The sequence below is a fragment of the Coregonus clupeaformis genome, chromosome 23 (genome assembly GCF_020615455.1).
Source record: "Coregonus clupeaformis isolate EN_2021a chromosome 23, ASM2061545v1, whole genome shotgun sequence".
In the NCBI taxonomy this organism is placed as follows: Eukaryota; Metazoa; Chordata; class Actinopteri; order Salmoniformes; family Salmonidae; genus Coregonus; species Coregonus clupeaformis.
In genome coordinates this window covers 22,033,144-22,051,481 of record NC_059214.1, presented here as the reverse complement: position 1 = coordinate 22,051,481, position 18,338 = coordinate 22,033,144, and positions in this window count along the sequence as shown.

The window sequence follows — 18,338 nt, the reverse complement described above, 5'->3', positions numbered from 1 at the left end:
AGTACCTCCTAATCAACTTCACGCAGCTTACAGGGGATACACCTGTCTTCCGGATGCACATAGAGCCTCTCAGACTAGGATATTGCCTTATACTCCTCCAGAATAAGAAACAGGCTACAGTATTGAAATCTTAGGGGAGAAATCACTGTATGTTTAGTATTTTTTTCTTTATTTTTATTAGGATCCCCATTAGCTGCTGCTCAGGCAGCCACTACTCTTCCTGGGGTCCAAACAGGAACAAAACAACACATTACAACAAAACAATACACTGAGTGTACAAAACACCTGCTCTTTCCATGACATAGACTGACCAGGTGAATCCAGGTGAAGCTATGATCCCTTATTGATGTCACCTGTTAAATCCGCTTCAATCAGTGTAGATGAAGGGGAGGAGACAGGTTAAAGAAGGATTTTTAAGCCTTGAGACAATTGAGACATGGATTGTGTATGTGTGCCATTCAGAAGGGGAATTGGCAAGACAAAATATTTAAGTGCCTTTGAACAGGGTATGGTAGAAGGTGCCAGGCGCACCGGTTTGAGTGTGTCAAGAACTACAACGCTGTTGGGTTTTTCACACGCAACAGTTTCCCGTGTGTATCAAGAATGGTCCACCAACCAAAGGACATCCAGCCAACTTGACACAACTGTGGGAAGTTTTGGAGTCAACATGGGCCAGCATCCCTGTGGAACGCTTTCAACACCTTGTAGAGTCCATGCTCTGACAAATTGAGGCTGTTCTGAGGGCAAAAAGGGTGCAACTCAATATTAGGATGTTGTTCCTGTTTCGTACACTCAGTGTAGTCTACATAATAAATAAAACAATACATCACACAAGACATTGTGCACTATACAAATGTACACTGCTCCACCATTACACATTTACAATATACAATTTACAATATTACAACAATACAATATTACAATGTGTGGGTGTGTGTAGAGTGTGTGTTTTAGAGTGTTTGTGAGTATGTGTGTGTGTGTCTGTGTGTGTATGTGTGTGTGGGTGTGTGTGTGCGTGTGTGTGACTGTGTGTCTATTCATAGTCCGTGTTGTGTCGTGAGGTGTTGTTTTATCTTTTTTTGAAATCTGATTTGACTGCTAGCTTGACTTACCTGATGTGGAAGAGAGTTCCATGTAGTCATCGCTCTATGTAGTACTGTGAGTTTCCCAGCCTCTGTTCTGGACCTAGGGACTGTGAAGAGACCCTTGGTGTCATGTCTTGAGGGGTATGTAGGGTGTCTGAGCTGTGCGTTAGCTGTTTGAACAGACAATTTGGTGCTTTCAACACGTCAATACCTCTCACAAAGACAGGCATTCAATCTCTCCTCTACTTTGAGTCAGGACATGCATGTTCTTGATATTAGCCCTCCGTGTACATTTAAGGGCCAGCCGTGCTGCTTTGTTCTGGGCCAACTGTAATTTGCCTATGTCCTTCATTGCAGCACTTGACCATATAACTGGGCTTGTTTGGTTGATTGTGATGTCAAGAAAGCAGAGCAGCGCTTTATCACGGACAGACCTCTCCCCATCTTAGCAACCGTTGCATCAATATGTTTTGATCATGTCAGTTTACAATCTAGGGTTACACCAAGCTGTTTAGTCTCCTCAACTTGATCAATTGCCACATTATTTATTACAATATTTAGATGAGGTTTAATGTTTAGCAAATCCCTAATACAATGCTTTTAGTATTTTTTATTATATTTAGGACAAGCTTATTGCTATCCACACATTCTAAAACTGACTGCAGCTGTTAAGGGTTGCAGTGATTTCACTTGCTGTAGTAGCTGATGTGTTTATGTTGAGTCATCAGCGTACATAGACACACAGGCTTTACTCAAGGCTAGTGGTAGCTCATTAGTAAAAATAGAAAATAGTAAAGCACCAAGACAGCTGTCTTGAGGTATACCACACTCTACCTGGTTTCTGTTAGATAGGTAGCTCTCAATCCGCAATATGGCAGAGGATGTAAAGCCATAAAGCATGAAACACACCGAGAATCTGACTGCTGATAGACAGCCAATAGGTACTTATCACAGTAGGGGGCTTGCTAGAATGAAAGACATACCTGCTGTGTACCGACCTGGTGCTGATGAAACACGTAAAATCGCAATGCTCGGCAGTGGGCTACAAGTTGATTTTGAGCCAATCAGAGAGCACCAACCTCCACGTGGGGGAGCCGACAGGAGTGACAAGAAAAAGTAAAATATAGGGCACTTTTCCGGTTTAATCTACCCTTTTTGTCAGAATTATTCTAACTAAAACAATAAAGCTGCATAATACATATTTTGTTTCTAGAACAAGTCTTTACATCTTTTACATCTAACTAAGCAGTTTTGTGCTTTAAAAATGATGTTTTTGTTAGGTTTGATATGTGCACTAGCTTATTAGTTTGGTAGCTAGCTAACTAATGTTAGCTTACTAACTGAGCAAGGCAGTCACACACACTTCATATGAAACAAATGGGGTGGTAGCTAAGTGCAGTACAATGCACACAACACTAAATGCTTTACCAAGCTATCTATCTGGCCACTGTGGCTAATAACATTATCATTAAATCACAATGGATTCATTTCCATGAAGCAGCTGCCTGTAGCTGGCTGCCGAGAGTCAATGCACTGTCTTTACTTTACCTAGCTAGCACAACAGCTAGCTAGCTAGAGACTCATGCTAACCATTTAGCTAACGTTAGCCAGCTAGCTAAAATATGTATCTATGGGTTGTAAGCTATTATGGAGAGTGAATTAAATAGTTTATTTGTCATCTTGCTAGCTAGTCATCTAGCTATGTCCATCTGGCTAGTATCAACAAGGGCTTTCTACGACAATAGCAACATTAGCGCAGCTAGTAAGCTAACATTTACTAGACCATAAAGCAACACACACGGACATGCATTGCCAAACAACACTACTGCCACCTTTTGATTTGGAGTATTTGAACAAGGCTGAGTGGCTGTCGACTTCAAGGTCTTTGTTGTGTGAACACAAAAGTGATTGACTGCAGACACTCTGTTCAGAGGTGCTAAGTACAGGCAGGCAAACATTTGACAATCCTACCGGTGTGTCTGAGCTATAACACACAAGCTTTTTCAGCAGCAGATTAAGATAGATAACGTCAAAAGCTGCACTGAAGTCTAACAAAAATCTCCCACAATCTTCTTCTTATCAATTTCTTTCAGCTAATCATCAGTTTTGGGGACCCTAAGCCAGATTTGGTTAGGGGGCCTCCCCACCAAGTGAATTTTTTTTTTTGTGGCCCCCCTCTTGACTTGGAGAGAAAAATGTACGTTTTAAAGTATATAGCCTGCAAATCTACACATTTTGCCATGTAGTGTAGTCGAGAAGATTTTGCAGTTTTTAAGCAAGTTTTCTGCAGTTCTACACACTTAGCCATTGAGCAGAGAGAACATTTTGCAATTTTATAACAATGTCATGCAATTCTACTCATTTTACCATGGGGCAGAGAGACATATTTGCAGTTTTAAAGCAAGTGTTCTGCAGTTCTACTCATTTTGCCATGGGACAAAGACACATTTTGGCAGCTTTAAAGCTAATTTCCTGTAATTCTACACATTTTGCCATGGAGTGGAGAGAAATGTTTGCAGTTTTAAAGCTAACAAAATAAATGGCGGGCCCCCTGGAGGTCAGGGCCCATGGGCACCTGTCCTGCGTGCCCGGTCGGTATTTGGCCATGATTACTACAAGTTTAGATAACTGGCTAGACTAATTTACCAATCTAAAATTTTTTAGCTGACACGGCTAGTTGAATGACTGTCAGTGACTGACAAAACAAGATAAAAACTGCTGATGCACAACCAAATTTAAAACTTGCACCTTGTGTATTCTATTATTCTAACTCTCAACAGTAAGTTGAGACCCCAACTGAGTTCCTAAAAAATATATATACAGTATACTGTATATATACAGTGAGCTACAAAAGTATTGGGACAGTGACACATTTTTGGTGGTTTTGGCTCTGTACTCCAGCACTTTAGATTTTAAATGATACTATGACCATGAGGTTAAAGTGCAGACCGTCAGCTTTAATTTGAGCGTATTGTCATCCATATCGGGTGAACCTTTCAGAAATTACAGCACTTTTTGTACATAGTCCCCCCATTTTAGGAGACAAAACATATTGGGACAAATGTACTTATAGAGTTGAAGTGGGAAGTTTACATACACTTAGGTTGGAGTCATTAAAACTTGTTTTTCAACCACTCCACACATTTCTTGTTAACAAACTATAGTTTTGGCAAGTCGGTTAGGATAACTACTTTGTGCATGACACAAGTAATTTTTCCAGCAATTGTTTACAGACTGATTATTTCACTTATAATTCACTGTATCACAATTCCAGTGGGTCAGAAGTAAGTTGGCACAGTCAACACTAAGTTGAAGGAAAATGTGTGGATATATTGAAGCAACATCTCAAGACATCAGTCAGGAAGTTAAAGCTTGGTCGCAAATGGGTCTTCCAAATGGACAATGACCCCAAGCATACTTCCAAAGTTGTGGCAAAATGGCTTAAGGACAACAAAGTCAAGGTATTGGAGTGGCCATCACAAAGCCCTGACCTCAATCCTATAGAAAATGTGTGGGCAGAACTGAAAAAGCGTGAATGCGAGCAAGGAGGCCTACAAACCTGACTCAGTTACACCAGCTCTGTCGGGAGGAATGGGCCAAAATTCACCCAACTTATTGTGGGAAGCTTGTGGAAGGCTACCCGAAACGTTTGACCCAAGTTAAACAATTTAAAGGCAATGCTACTAAATACTAAGAGTGTATGTACACTTCTGACCCACTGGGAATGTGATGAAAGAAATAAAAGCTGAAATAAATCATTCTCTCTACTATTATTCTGACATTTCACATTCTTAAAATAAAGTGGTGATCCTAACTGACATAAGACAGGGCATTTTTACTAGGATTAAATGTCAGGAATTTTGAAAAACTGAGTTTAAATGTATTTGGCTAAGGTGTATGTAAACCTCAGACTTCAACTGTATGTGTATTAAAGTAGTCAAAAGTTTAGTATTTGGTCACATATTCCTAGCACGCAATGACTACATCAGGCTTGTGACTCTAGAAACTTATTGGATGCATTTGCCATTTTTTGTTTGTTTCAGATTATTTTGTGCCGATAGAAATTAATGGTAAATAATGTATTGAGTCATTTTGAAGTCACTTTTATTGTAAATAAGAACATAATATGTTTCTGAACACTTCTACATTAATGTGGATGCTACCATGATTACTGATAATCCTGAATGAATCCTGAATAATGATGAGTGAGAAAGTTACAGATGCACAAATACCATACCACCCCATAAATGCTAACCTCCCCTGTTATTGCAATGGTGAGAGATTAGCATGTTTTGGGGGTATGATATTTGTGCGTCTGTAACTTTCTCACTCATCATTATTCATGATTCATTCAGGATTATCCGTAATCATGGTAGCATCCACATTCATGTAGAAGTGTTTAGAAACATATTCTATTCTTATTTACAATAAAAGTGACTCCAAAATGACTCAATACATTATTTACCACTGCTTATGTCACTTATGCCTGGAGACGGCCCTGCATGCTGAAAGTCTGTTGTTTAATTGTTTACTGTGAAATAGTATTGTATCAGGTCAGACACCATTTTTTTCCAAAGTTGAGGGTTAAAAAAGTTGAGGGTTAAAAGTTAAGGGTTGGTAGCAGGTTGATTTGAACCAGTTAAGGGTGCTTTGCTATTCTTGGGTAGCGGAACACAATTCTCAGTAACTTTCCATCCAAGTTGTTGTCAGTACAGGTGGTTTGTCATTATTGATATACAGCAATACCTTTTTCGCCTCTTTCACATTCACTTGACATAATTCAAAGATACATTGCTCGTCTTTCATTATTTGGTCAGTTATGCATGGATCTGAACGTTCAGAGTTTGTTGTTGGCATGTCATGCCTAAGCTTGCTAATCTTGCCAATGAAAAAGTAATTAAAGTAGTTGGCAATATCAGAGGGTTTTGTGATGAATGAGCCATCTGATTCAAGGAAGGATGGAGCTGAGTTTGCATTTTTGCTTGGGCTGTGCCAATACCAGTATTGCGATACTTGTTAGTATCGTGGCAAGGAAACAAAACACGAAGCGTATTCACGTCTTTAGGAAAACAGCCCTAATGTTGGGAACAAACATCATTATGTTGTCATCCAGAGTCACATGTATTTATTTTCAAAGCTATAGCACACAATATATTTCTTACAGCAGATTTTTTAAGGACAAAGAGTCAGCTCCGCTTCGTGTTTTCATTTCTGCCATGGAAAAAAATATTGCGAGATTGGTATTGTCCCGGCCCTACTTTTGTCCCACAATTTAATTTAAGGTACTCCAAAGATTTTTACTATCATCCTTTATATAATTTACCTTTGTTTCATAGTACAGTTCCTTCTTCTTTTTGTTTAGTTTATTCACATGATTTCTCCATTTACAGTACGTTTACCAATCGGCTGTGCAGCCAGACTTACTTGCCATTCCTTTTGCCTTGTCCCTATCAACTATACCGTTTTTCAATCCCTCATCAATCCACAGGGATTTAGCCATTTTAACAGTCAGTTTCTTAATGGGTGTATGCCTATCAATAACTGGAAGAAGCAATTTCATAAAGCGTCAAGTGCGGCGTCTGGTTGCTTCTCATTACACACAACAGACCAGCAAATATTATTTACATCTTCAACATAAGAATCACTACAAAACCTCTTGTATGATCTCATATACACTATTTTAGGCCCAGCCTTTGGAACTTTGGTTTTGTTTAGATATGGCCACTATATTATTATAAATACATCCGATGTGTGTGGATACTGCTTTAGAGCAGATTTCTGCAGCATTTGTAAAGATGTGATCAATACACGTAGATGATTTAGTTCCTGTGCTGTTTGTAAATACCCTGCTAGGCTGACTGATAACCTGAACCAGATTGCAGGCACTGGTTACAGTTTGAAGCTTCTTCTTGAGTGGACAGCTTGACAAAAGAACAGTCAATATTTAGGTCACCCAGAAAATATACCGCTCTGTTGATATTACATACACTATCAAGCATTTCAGACATATAATCAAGATAGCACTCGGTTGTCTATAGCAACTTCCTATAAGAATATGTTTTGGGTGAGGCAGGTGAACCTGTAGCCATATTACTTCAACAGCATTTGACATGAGCTCCTCTCTAGGATTTACAGGAATATGATTCTGAATATATACAGCAACACCTCCCCATTGGCATTCCTGTCTCTTCTACAGATGTTATAACCATTGATACTACATCACCATTATGCCTATACCTTCTTCTGCTATGAATGAAAGCAACAGCAACTACTCTGTGCTCTGTCTTAAAGGGGCAAACTGCAGTTGCTACATCCATTTTTGGATTTATTAATTAATGATATGTACCCATTGATTCTTGAAGAATATAACTTATAAATGCCTCCATGAGCTTAGTTCAACTGTCGAACCCCATCAGAACCCTAAATATAAGTGTATTTTACTCCAATGTTTGTAAACAAAGTAAATGTAAACAAACACTGTATAGCCTCAAAACATAAACAAATAATTTTGATATCATGGAAGATCAGTCCTTGCACCCATAGCTTGGTCTATGAATTTGAGATTGGTTACATTTCTCCAGCTCCATCCCTCAGCTTTTTACCGAAACAGTGGTGGGGAAACGCTTTGTTATTGTTTCGACTGCGGATTTCCCCTTTAAGAAAACTCATAGTGCAATGAGTGTCACTTGTGACATGCATGATTACAATGACAATAGCAGGAACAAATATGCATTGCATTCACTATTGCTTGAATACAAGTATCTGAGGTGAAGTGAAAGGAGCTGACCAGTGCTGAAACGGACTGGTATTTTTAGTTGTTATTGATTTGATTAGGATCCCTGTTAGCCGACGCCAATGGCAACAGCTAGCATCTCAACAATATAGGCTATACAATAGTTATGGATTGAAAGTTATGGCTATTGTCAATCATTTAATTGATACATGAAGTAATCCAACAATGTGTACGCCGCCATCTTGCCGTTTTCAAATCTTCTCTCATTGATCGAGACAGGTTAATGTCATCATGACATGCGGCACTTTGGAATGGACACCCACCTGTCCCAATCAATGAGGGAATATTTGAAATAGACAGGTAGGTAGCCTAGTGGTTAAGACAAAGATTGTCTATTATATTGACAAGATACCGCTCTAACAATGGAAATACATGTCCTCAAAGATGGAAGGCAGGTGGGAGGAGGTGAGATCATGTGGGACCATTCTAGCCAATGAGAGGACAGATATGCATGTGAACAACATGCCGCCATAGAAATAGATAGAGGACTCATCTTTGTATCTGTGCCATTATAGTGTCTGCGACAGCATGGGGAGTGCCATTAAGGCTATCTCCATTTTAAAGTAGTACATTTTCATCTTCTTCATTGGCTGGTTGCTCTCAACTCATAGGAATCCTCACCCAGTTTTTTATTTATTTAATCTTTATTTAGCCAGGGAGTCATGAAGAGACCACGGTCTCTTTTGCAGATGAGCCCTGCATGAACACATCAAAAAACAACAAATGCAATATACAGTATATACACATCAATTACACAATAAATGAAAAGCAAACACAAAACATGAAAAGTAAAACAATCATATGAAACAAACACATTCTTCAGTAAAAGGGCCCTCTAACATCCGCCTGAATTTCTACAATTGACTACATTAAAATGATGGAAGCCCTCAACGGCAATGTTCATGATAAAACGGGTTATATCCATGATGAGTCCTCTATCTATCTCTATGACAAGCACAACTCCGATATAAAGTTGTTTTTGGGAAAGTTGCAGAAATGCCACGTGTGTCCACTTACAGTGCCTTCAGAAAGTATTCATACCCCTTGACTTATTCCACATTTTGTTGTGTTACAGCCTGAATTAAAAATTGATTAAATATTTTATTTTTCTCACCCATCTACACACAATACCCCATAATCACAAAGTGAAAACATGTTTTTAGACATTTTTGCAAACTTATTGAAAATGAAATACAGAAATATCTAATTTACATAAGTATTCACACTCCTGAGTCAATACATGTTAGAATCACCTTTGGCTGCGATTACAGCTGTGAGTCTTTCTGGGTAAGTCTCTAAGAGCTTTGCACACCTGGATTGTACAATATTTGCCCATTCTTCAAGCTATGTCAAATTGGTTGTTGATCATTGCTAGACAACCATTTTCAAGTCTTGCCATAGAATTTAAAGCAGATTTAAGTCAAAACTGCAACTCGGCCACTCAGGAACGTTCACTGTCTTCTTGGTAAGCAACTCTAGTGTAGATTTGGCCTTGTGTTTTAGGTTGTTGTCCTACTGAAAGGTGAATTCATCTCCCAGTGTCTGGTGGAAAGCAGACTGAACCAGGTTTTCCTCTAGGATTTTGCCTTTGCTTAGCTCCATTCAGTTTATTTTTTATCCTGAAAAATCCCCATTCCTTAACGATTACAAGCATACCCATAACATGATGCAGCCACCTCTATGCTTGAAAATGTGGAGAGTGGTACTCAGTAATGTATTGTATTTGCCTCAAACATAACACTTTATATTCCTGAGGGGCGCAGTGGTCTAAGGCACTGCATCGCAGTGCTAACTGTGCCACTAGAGATCCTGGTTTGAATCCAGGCTCTGTCGCAGCCGGCCGCGACCGGGAGACTCATGGGCGGCGCACAATTGGCCTAGCGTCGTCCAGGGTAGGGGAGGGAATGGCCGGCAGGGATGTAGCTCAGTTGATAGAGCATGGTGTTTGCAACGCCAGGGTTGTGGGTTCGATTCCCACGGGTGGCCAGTATAAAAAAATATGTATTCACTAACTGTAAGTCGCTCTGGATAAGAGCGTCTGCTAAATGACTAAAATGTAAAATGTAAATGTATTCAGGACACAAAGTAAATTGCTTTGCAATATTACATTAGTGCCTTGTTGCGAACAGGAATCATGTATTCTGTACATTTTTCCTTATTTTCACTCTGTCAATTAGGTTAGTATTGTGGAGTAACTACAATGTTTTTTATCCATCCTCAGTTTTTTCCTATCACAGCCATTAAGCTCTGTAACTGTTTTAAAGTCACCATTGGCCTCATGGTGAAATCCCTGAGCGGTTTCTTTCCTCTTCGGCAACTGAGTTAGGAAGGATGCTTGTATCTTTATAGTGACTGGATGTATTGATACACCATCCAAAGTGTAATTAATAACTTCTCCATGTTCAAAGGGATATTCAATGTCTGCTTTTTTTTTAACCATCTACCAATAGTTGCCCTTCTTTGCGAGGCATTGGAAAATCTCCCTGGTCTTTGTGGTTGAATCGGTGAAATTCACTGCTTGACTAAGATGAGGTAGTCATTCAAAAATCATGGTGATAGGTGTGTGCTCGATTTTATACACCTGTCAGCAACGGGTGTGGCTGAAATAGCCAAATCCACTAATTTGAAGGGGTGTCCATGTAGTGTAAGTGTAAGTGTTTTGACAACTTTTGTAGAATAAACAACCCTTTACATAATACCATAGAAGCAGTGTTCTGCTAATATAACAATGTGCACCTTACATTCCCAGCCGATGCAGATACTGTGCCTATCGGCATTTAGTCTGGTGGTAATGGGGCTACCTTGGCAAACATGTCAGAGTGGTCATACCTTCCTGTGTGGTGTCCCGTATACAACAGGAGTTCCCTGATCCTGGTGTAGAATACACAGGGTTTCTCCCTCCCCATATTGACTGATATCATTCAATAATAATTTTAAAAAAGACAATACAAGTAAAAGTTGTGTCTAGTAACATTTTAATGCTGAGTGCCAGGTCTCCTTTCAGAGACATCAATATCAAGCCCATCTGTCAGTCTTGACTTCATCACATCATCTTGCAAGTCTCCAAGTGCTGGCACATTAGATGCATCTGTGAAAACATACTGTTCTATTATCAATGGCAGTTAGGGATAGGTGATATCTGACACACAAACATATACTATGTTGAAGTTTGAACAAGTCAGACTAAACCTACCTAATTCTAGTCTCCCCATCGACGACCGTTGGTGAGCAGGCAAAAGGTGAGGTTGGAGGTAAGGTCTTTGCCAACACCCCATTGATGGGCATGGCAGCATAGATTAGCCCCTGGCCCCTCATCAAAGATGCTGGTTGGTCACACACAAACACAGAGCACTGATTACATTATCAGTGGTGGTTATGATTAGCATTGGTGGAACCAACCTGATCGCTGCATTCACCTTTCTATTTCACTTCAGATATGTGAAGTGAAAATAGAATGGTAAACGCAGCGATCAGGCTGGTTCCACAAGGATAGGTTAGGAATTTAGAAAAAAATCGAAACTGTTTTGACCTTTGACCAGGTCAAATGTCACCATCCTGATTCAAGTGTCCTCCCTGTTCCAGTTCTAGGAATGCTTACAGCAAGGGTATGTCTGCATGATGGGCTCTGCCCCACCTGTTTAGCTAACAGGTTTTGCATGTTATTTTGGCATTAATACGTGTCACATATCAGTTTGCAAACAATGTAAAAAAATAAAAAAATAAATTGAGTTAACAAAGCCGCATACAAACATGGTCTCTTTTCTGCTTTCTTGAGTAAGGCAGCTCCAAAATGCAGGTGTTTCAGCCTAGCTCAGTGCCTTCTGTGGAGGAGGGGCAGTCAGTGGAAAACACGGAGCGTAGGGGTTGGTAACTGAAGCAGGAAGCACCAGTGATTCGGTTAATAAAAAAGTGGTCAGATGACGCAGATGCTAAGCTACAGGACTGTTTTGCTAGCACAGACTGGAACATGTTCCGGGATTCTTCAGACAGCATTGAGGAGTACACCACATCAGTCACTGGCTTCATCAATAAGTGCATCGATGATGTCGTCCCCACAGTGACCGTACGTACATACCCCAACCAGAAGCCATGGATTACAGGAAACATCCGCACTGAGCTAAAGGGTAGAGCTGCCACTTTCAAGGAACGGGACTTTAACCCGGACGCTTATAAGAAATCCCGCTATGACCTCCGACGAACCATCAAACAGGCAAAGAGTCAATACAGGTCTAAGATTGAATCATACTACACTGGCTCTGACGCTCGTCGGATGTGGCAGGGCTTGAAAACTATTACAGACTACAAAGGGAAGCACAGCCGCGAGCTGCCCAGTGACACAAGCCTACCAGACGAGCTAAACCACTTCTATGCTCGCTTCGAGGCAAGCAACACTGAAGCATGCATGAGAGCACCAGCTGTTCCGGACGACTATGTGATCACGCTCTCCGTAGCCGATGTGAGTAAGACTTTTAAGCAGGTCAACATTCACAAGGCCGCAGGGCCAGACGGATTACCAGGACGTGTACTCCGAGCATGTGCTGACCAACTGGCAAGTGTCTTCACTGACATTTTCAACATGTCCCTGACTGAGTCTGTAATACCAACATGTTTCAAGCAGACCACCATAGTCCCCGTGCCCAAGGACTCTAAGATAACCTGCCTAAATGACTACCGACCCGTAGCACTGACGTCTGTAGCCATGAAGTGCTTTGAAAGACTGGTCATGGCTCACATCAACAGCATAATCCCAGAAACCCTAGACCCACTCCAATTTGCATACCGCCCCAACAGATCCACAGATGATGCAATCGCTATCGCACTCCACACTGCCCTTTCCCACCTGGACAAGAGGAACACCTACGTGAGAATGCTATTCATTGACTACAGCTCAGCATTCAACACCATAGTGCCCTCTAAGCTCATCACTAAGCTAAGGATCCTGGGACTAAACACCTCCCTCTGCAACTGGATCCTGGACTTCCTGACGGGCCGCCCCCAGGTGGTAAGGGTAGGTAACAACACATCTGCCACACTGATCCTCAACACGGGGGCCCCTCAGGGGTGCGTGCTCAGTCCCCTCCTGTACTCTCTGTTCACCCATGACTGCATGGCCAGGCACGACTCCAACACCATCATTAAGTTTGCCGACGACACAACAGTGGTAGGCCTGATCACCGACAACGATGAGACAGCCTATAGGGAGGAGGTCAGAGATCTGGCCGTGTGGTGCCAGGACAACAACCTCTCCCTCAACGTGACCAAGACAAAGGAGATGATTGTGGACTACAGGAAAAAAAAGAGGACTGAGCACGCCCCCATTCTCATCGACGGGGCTGTAGTGGAACAGGTTGAGAGCTTCAAGTTCCTTGGTGTCCACATCACCAACGAACTATCATGGTCCAAACACACCAAGACAGTCGTGAAGAGGGCACGACAAAGCCTATTCCCCCCTCAGGAGACTAAAAAGATTTGGCATGGGTCCTCAGATCCTCAAAAAATTCTACAGCTGCACCATCGAGAGCATCCTGACTGGTTGCATCACCGCCTGGTATGGCAACTGCTTGGCCTCTGACCGCAAGGCACTACAGAGGGTAGTGCGTACGGCCCAGTACATCACTGGGGCAAAGCTCCCTGCCATCCAGGACCTCTATACCAGGCGGTGTCAGAGGAAGGCCCTCAAAATTGTCAAAGACTCCAGCCACCCTAGTCATAGACTGTTCTCTCTGCTACCGCACGGCAAGCGGTACCGGAGTGCCAAGTCTAGGTCCAAAAGACTTCTCAACAGCTTCTACCCCCAAGCCATAAGACTCCTGAACAGCTAATCATGGCTACCCGGACTATTTGCACTGCCCCCCCCACCCCATCCTTTTTACGCTGCTGCTACTCTGTTAAGTATTTATGCATAGTCACTTTAACTCTACCCACATGTACATATTACCTCAACTACCTCAACTAGCCGGTGCCCCCGCACATTGACTATGCAACGGTACCCCCCTGTATATATAGCCTCCCTACTGTCACTTTATTTTACTGTATATATAGCCTCCCTACTGTCACTTTATTTTACTTCTGCTCTTTTTTTCTCAACACTTTTTTGTTGTTGTTTTATTCTTACTTTTTTGTTTAAAATAAATGCACTGTTGGTTAAGGGCTGTAAGTAAGCATTTCACTGTAATGTCTGCACCTGTTGTATTCGGCGCATGTGACCAATAAAATTTGATTTGATTTGATTTAATGTTCTCTAGTTGCGCCGTGAGCAAAAATAAAATATATTTTGTAATTTTTATTGTTGGACATAATACACTAAAAACACCAGGAAACCAGCTCCAATTTATTTTAATTTAAGAACTCTGTTCCCAAGTATTCCCACGCATAATAGAGAGAAACATGTGTTCGTATACAATTGTAAGCAAGGTTTGAAATGATTGTTTTAGTCAAACATATCTATTTGGGCTTCTTGCGGTCAATTTGCCATCTACAAATCAAGCTCCGGCCCCCAGACCATCCGCTCAAGGAAAAAACGGCCCGCGGCTGAATCTAGTTGATGATCCCTGCTGTAGAATGACAGTAGCTCCAGATTGGATTAGATTCAGGCCAGTGACGCCATTACTGTTTGTTGCTCCTAGTTCACTGAGTCACACGCAGACATTGGTTAGCTACCGCCATAGCTGCATCAATTTTTTTGTTTTGCCCTAGAGTAGACAATACAGAATACACTTGTGTGAGCTATGAACTAATTTGCAAATCCAAATTGTAGGCTAACGTTAGCTAGCTAGCTAATGTTAGCTAGCCTGTAGCTAGCTATTCTGCCTCGCTAGCATTATCAAATGATAACATTACATAACCAGCAGTATCTAGACCAGTAGTTCTCAATCCTGGTCATGGGGAACCAAAAGGGTGCACATTTTAGTTTTTGCCCTAGCACTGCACACCTGATTCAAATCATAAACTCATCATCAGGCTTTGATTATTTGAATCAGGTGTGTAGTGCTAGGGCAGAAACTAAAATGTGCCCCCCTTTGGGTCCTTAGGACCAGGATTGAGAACCACTGATCTAGACAATACACAATAAACTTGTATGAGCTACGACCTAACTATGTTGTAATGAGGTAGCTAGCTATGCTATGCTAACGTTAGCTAAAACTTTAGCTAGCCTGCCTCACTAGCTAACGTTAGCTAGCTTGCTTTGCTTTATCAAAAGACAGCTACCTACTAGCCCCTGATCATGACTCTCAGTTCCATTCCATAACACATAAGAGTCATTGGACGAAGGCGTCTTCTGTAGGGGGGAGTTTTGTTAAGATCCCCAACGCTCTGTCTGAACATTAACATTCATCGCATGCGGTACAGTTTTGGAAGCATAAGACCTTATCTTTCATAGCAGAGATAAATAATTTTCAAGAAACAAAAGGTTAATACACACCTTGATAGGGTAAGGGTTAGTGTTCCCCAGTGGTGTAAAGTACTTAAGTAAAAATACACTATATATACAAAAGTATGTGGACATCCCTTCAAATTAGTGGATTCAGCTATTTCAGCCACACCCGTTGCTGATAGGTGTATAAAATCGAGCACACAGCCATGCAATCTCCATAGACAAACACTGGCAGTAGAATAGCCTTACTGAAGAGCTCAGTGACTTTCAACGTGGCACCGTCATAGGATACCACCTTTCCAACAAGTCAGTTTGTCGAATTTCTGCCCTGCTAAAGCTGCCCCGGTCAACTGTAAGTGCTGTTATTGTGAAGTGGAAACGTCTAGGAGTGACAACGGCTCAGCCGCGAAGTGGTAGGCCTCACAAGCTCACAGAACGGGACTGCTGAGTGATGAAGCGCGAAGTGCGTAAAATGGTTTTCCATGGCTGAGCAGCCGCACACAAGCCTAAGATCAACATGCGCAATGCCAAGCGTCGGCTAGAGTGGTGTAAAGCTCGCCGCCATTGGACTCTGGAGCAGTGGAAACGCGTTCTCTGGAGTGATGAATCATACTTCACCATCTGGCAGTCCGACGGAAGAATCTGGGTTTGGCGGATGCCAGGAGAACGCTACCTGCCCCAGTGCATAGTGCCAACTGTAAAGTTTGGTGGAGGAGTAATAATGGTTTGGGGCTGTTTTTCATGGTTCGCGCTAGGCCCTTTAGTTCCAGTGAAGGGAAATCTTAATGCTACAGCATACAATGTCACTCTAGACGATTCTGTGCTTCCAACTTTGTGACAACAGTTTGGGGAAGGCCCTTTCCTGTTTCAGCATAACAATGCCCCCGTGCACAAAGCGAAATGGTTTGTTTCGAGATCGGTGTGGAAAAACTTGACTGGCCTGCACAGAGCCCTGACCTCAACCCCATCGAACACCTTTGGGATTCATTGGAATGCCAACTGCGAGGCAGGTGCCCAACATCAGTGCCCAACCTCACTAATGCTCTTGTGGCTGAATGGAAGCCTTCCCAGAAGTGTCCACATACTTTTGGTTAAGTACTACTTAAGTAGTTATGGGGGGTATCTGTACTTTACTTTATATAATTTTGACAACTTTTATATTTACTCCATACATTTTCCCTGACACCACAAAGTACTGGTTATATTTTCAATGCTTAGCAGCAGAGGAAAATGGTCAAATTCATGAACTTATCAAGAGAACATCCCTGGTCATCCCTACTGCCTCTGATCTGGCGGACTCACTAAACACAAATGTTTCGTTTGTAAATTATGTCTGAGTGTTGGAGTGTGCCCCTGGCTATCCGTAAATTTTACAAAAACTAGAAAATGGTGCTGTTTGGTTTGCTTAATATAAGAATTTTGAAATGATTTATACTTTTACTTTTGATACTGAAGTATATTTTAGCAATTGCATTTACTTTTGATACTTAAGTTTATTTAAAACCAAATACTTTTAGACTTTAATCAAGTAGTATTTTACTGGGTAACTTTTTATTTTACTTGAGTCATTTTCCATTAAGGTATCATTACTTTTTCTCAAGTATGACAGTTGGGTACTTTTTCCACCACTGGTGTTCCCACACCGCCATATCTCCATGTTACAGCGCTTGTTTACAGAAAACAGATGGAAGACAAGAGGCGACCACCTATGCTAATTAGCTATCTAGCATGCTCCGAACACCTGTGTGTAAGCGTAACAGGGGAAGTGTAGCGGAAGCAGTGTTGCCAACTTAGCAACTTTGTCGCTATATTTAGCGAGTTTTCAGACCCCTCTAGCGACACATTTTCAAAAAAGCGACTAGCGACTTTTTCTGGTGTCTGGAGACTTTTGGAGACTCTGACATGAAAGCACGTATTATTCTTACTCTTCTCAACAAGCAGCGGGTGCACTCACAGGCGGCCCAGTCCTCCGCTGCAGTAAGAGCAGGAGATGTTCACCCCTCCACATCCAGACTGCAAATGAATCGCGCATGTGGGAAGCCGCAGCTGGCTGATCCCGCCCTGGCTTACATTCAGGGCGGGATGTAAATGTAGGGTCTTTTTTACTCACGTTTTGTCTCTCCCACAACGTTATTTCTCTCTCCTACAGCGTCCATCACAATTACATGCACATGGCCAATTATGCAATTAGGTGATGACGTCATTTAGCGACTTCTAGCAACTGTTAGGACAGCCAATAGCTACTTTCCTTACTGAGGAGTTGGCAACACTGAGCGGAAGTGTAGTTTCATCGGTTGGAGTCACCCATAGCTGTATGGACCTGTGCAAAACTGCTACGGTAAGTGTATCTTTTTTATTCAAAGGATTATTTCTCGCTAATGAAAGATAAGGGCCGAAAGCCGCATCACAAGCGATGATTGTTGACATTTCTAAACGTTAAAACACAGCGTCAGGATTGTAGTTCACATGAGGCAGTTGTGGGCGAAGCTAATGGATGAGAACTGTAGGGAGAAGGCCGAATGTCGCGTAGAGTTTTTGAAAGCTAGCTACCTACATAACGAGCAATAAATGTATCTAACGTCGTTAGCTAAGTTATACCAGAGAGGCCATTATATTCCAGTGTCTCTGGTTATACTTGTCTGTACGTTTATACTGTTTAATATAAAGCAATAAAAGGCTTTTACAGAACACGCATGCTGGCTAAAACATTCCTAGGCTTCCGCCTTCTAGCTCCTGTGCTCCTCTCTGACCTGTGACATCACTGCCTCATACGTAGTGACGTATGTTGGCCAAACATTAACATTACACCACAATACTCACCACCACCGGTAGTTGCACAACAAGCTAGCATTACTGGTGCATACTTGGGGACCAACTAACTCCAAGCACTTATTCCAACCGCATACTAGGGTCCTTCAGCAGAGCATACAAACCATAGAACTTTGGCTGTGGAGGCATGGTCAATCCATATAGGGCTCGTGATCCTATGAACATGTTTGGGGGCGATGGAATATATATATATATATATATATATATATATATATTTTTTTTTTACATATACAGACAAAAGACAACAGACAGATGC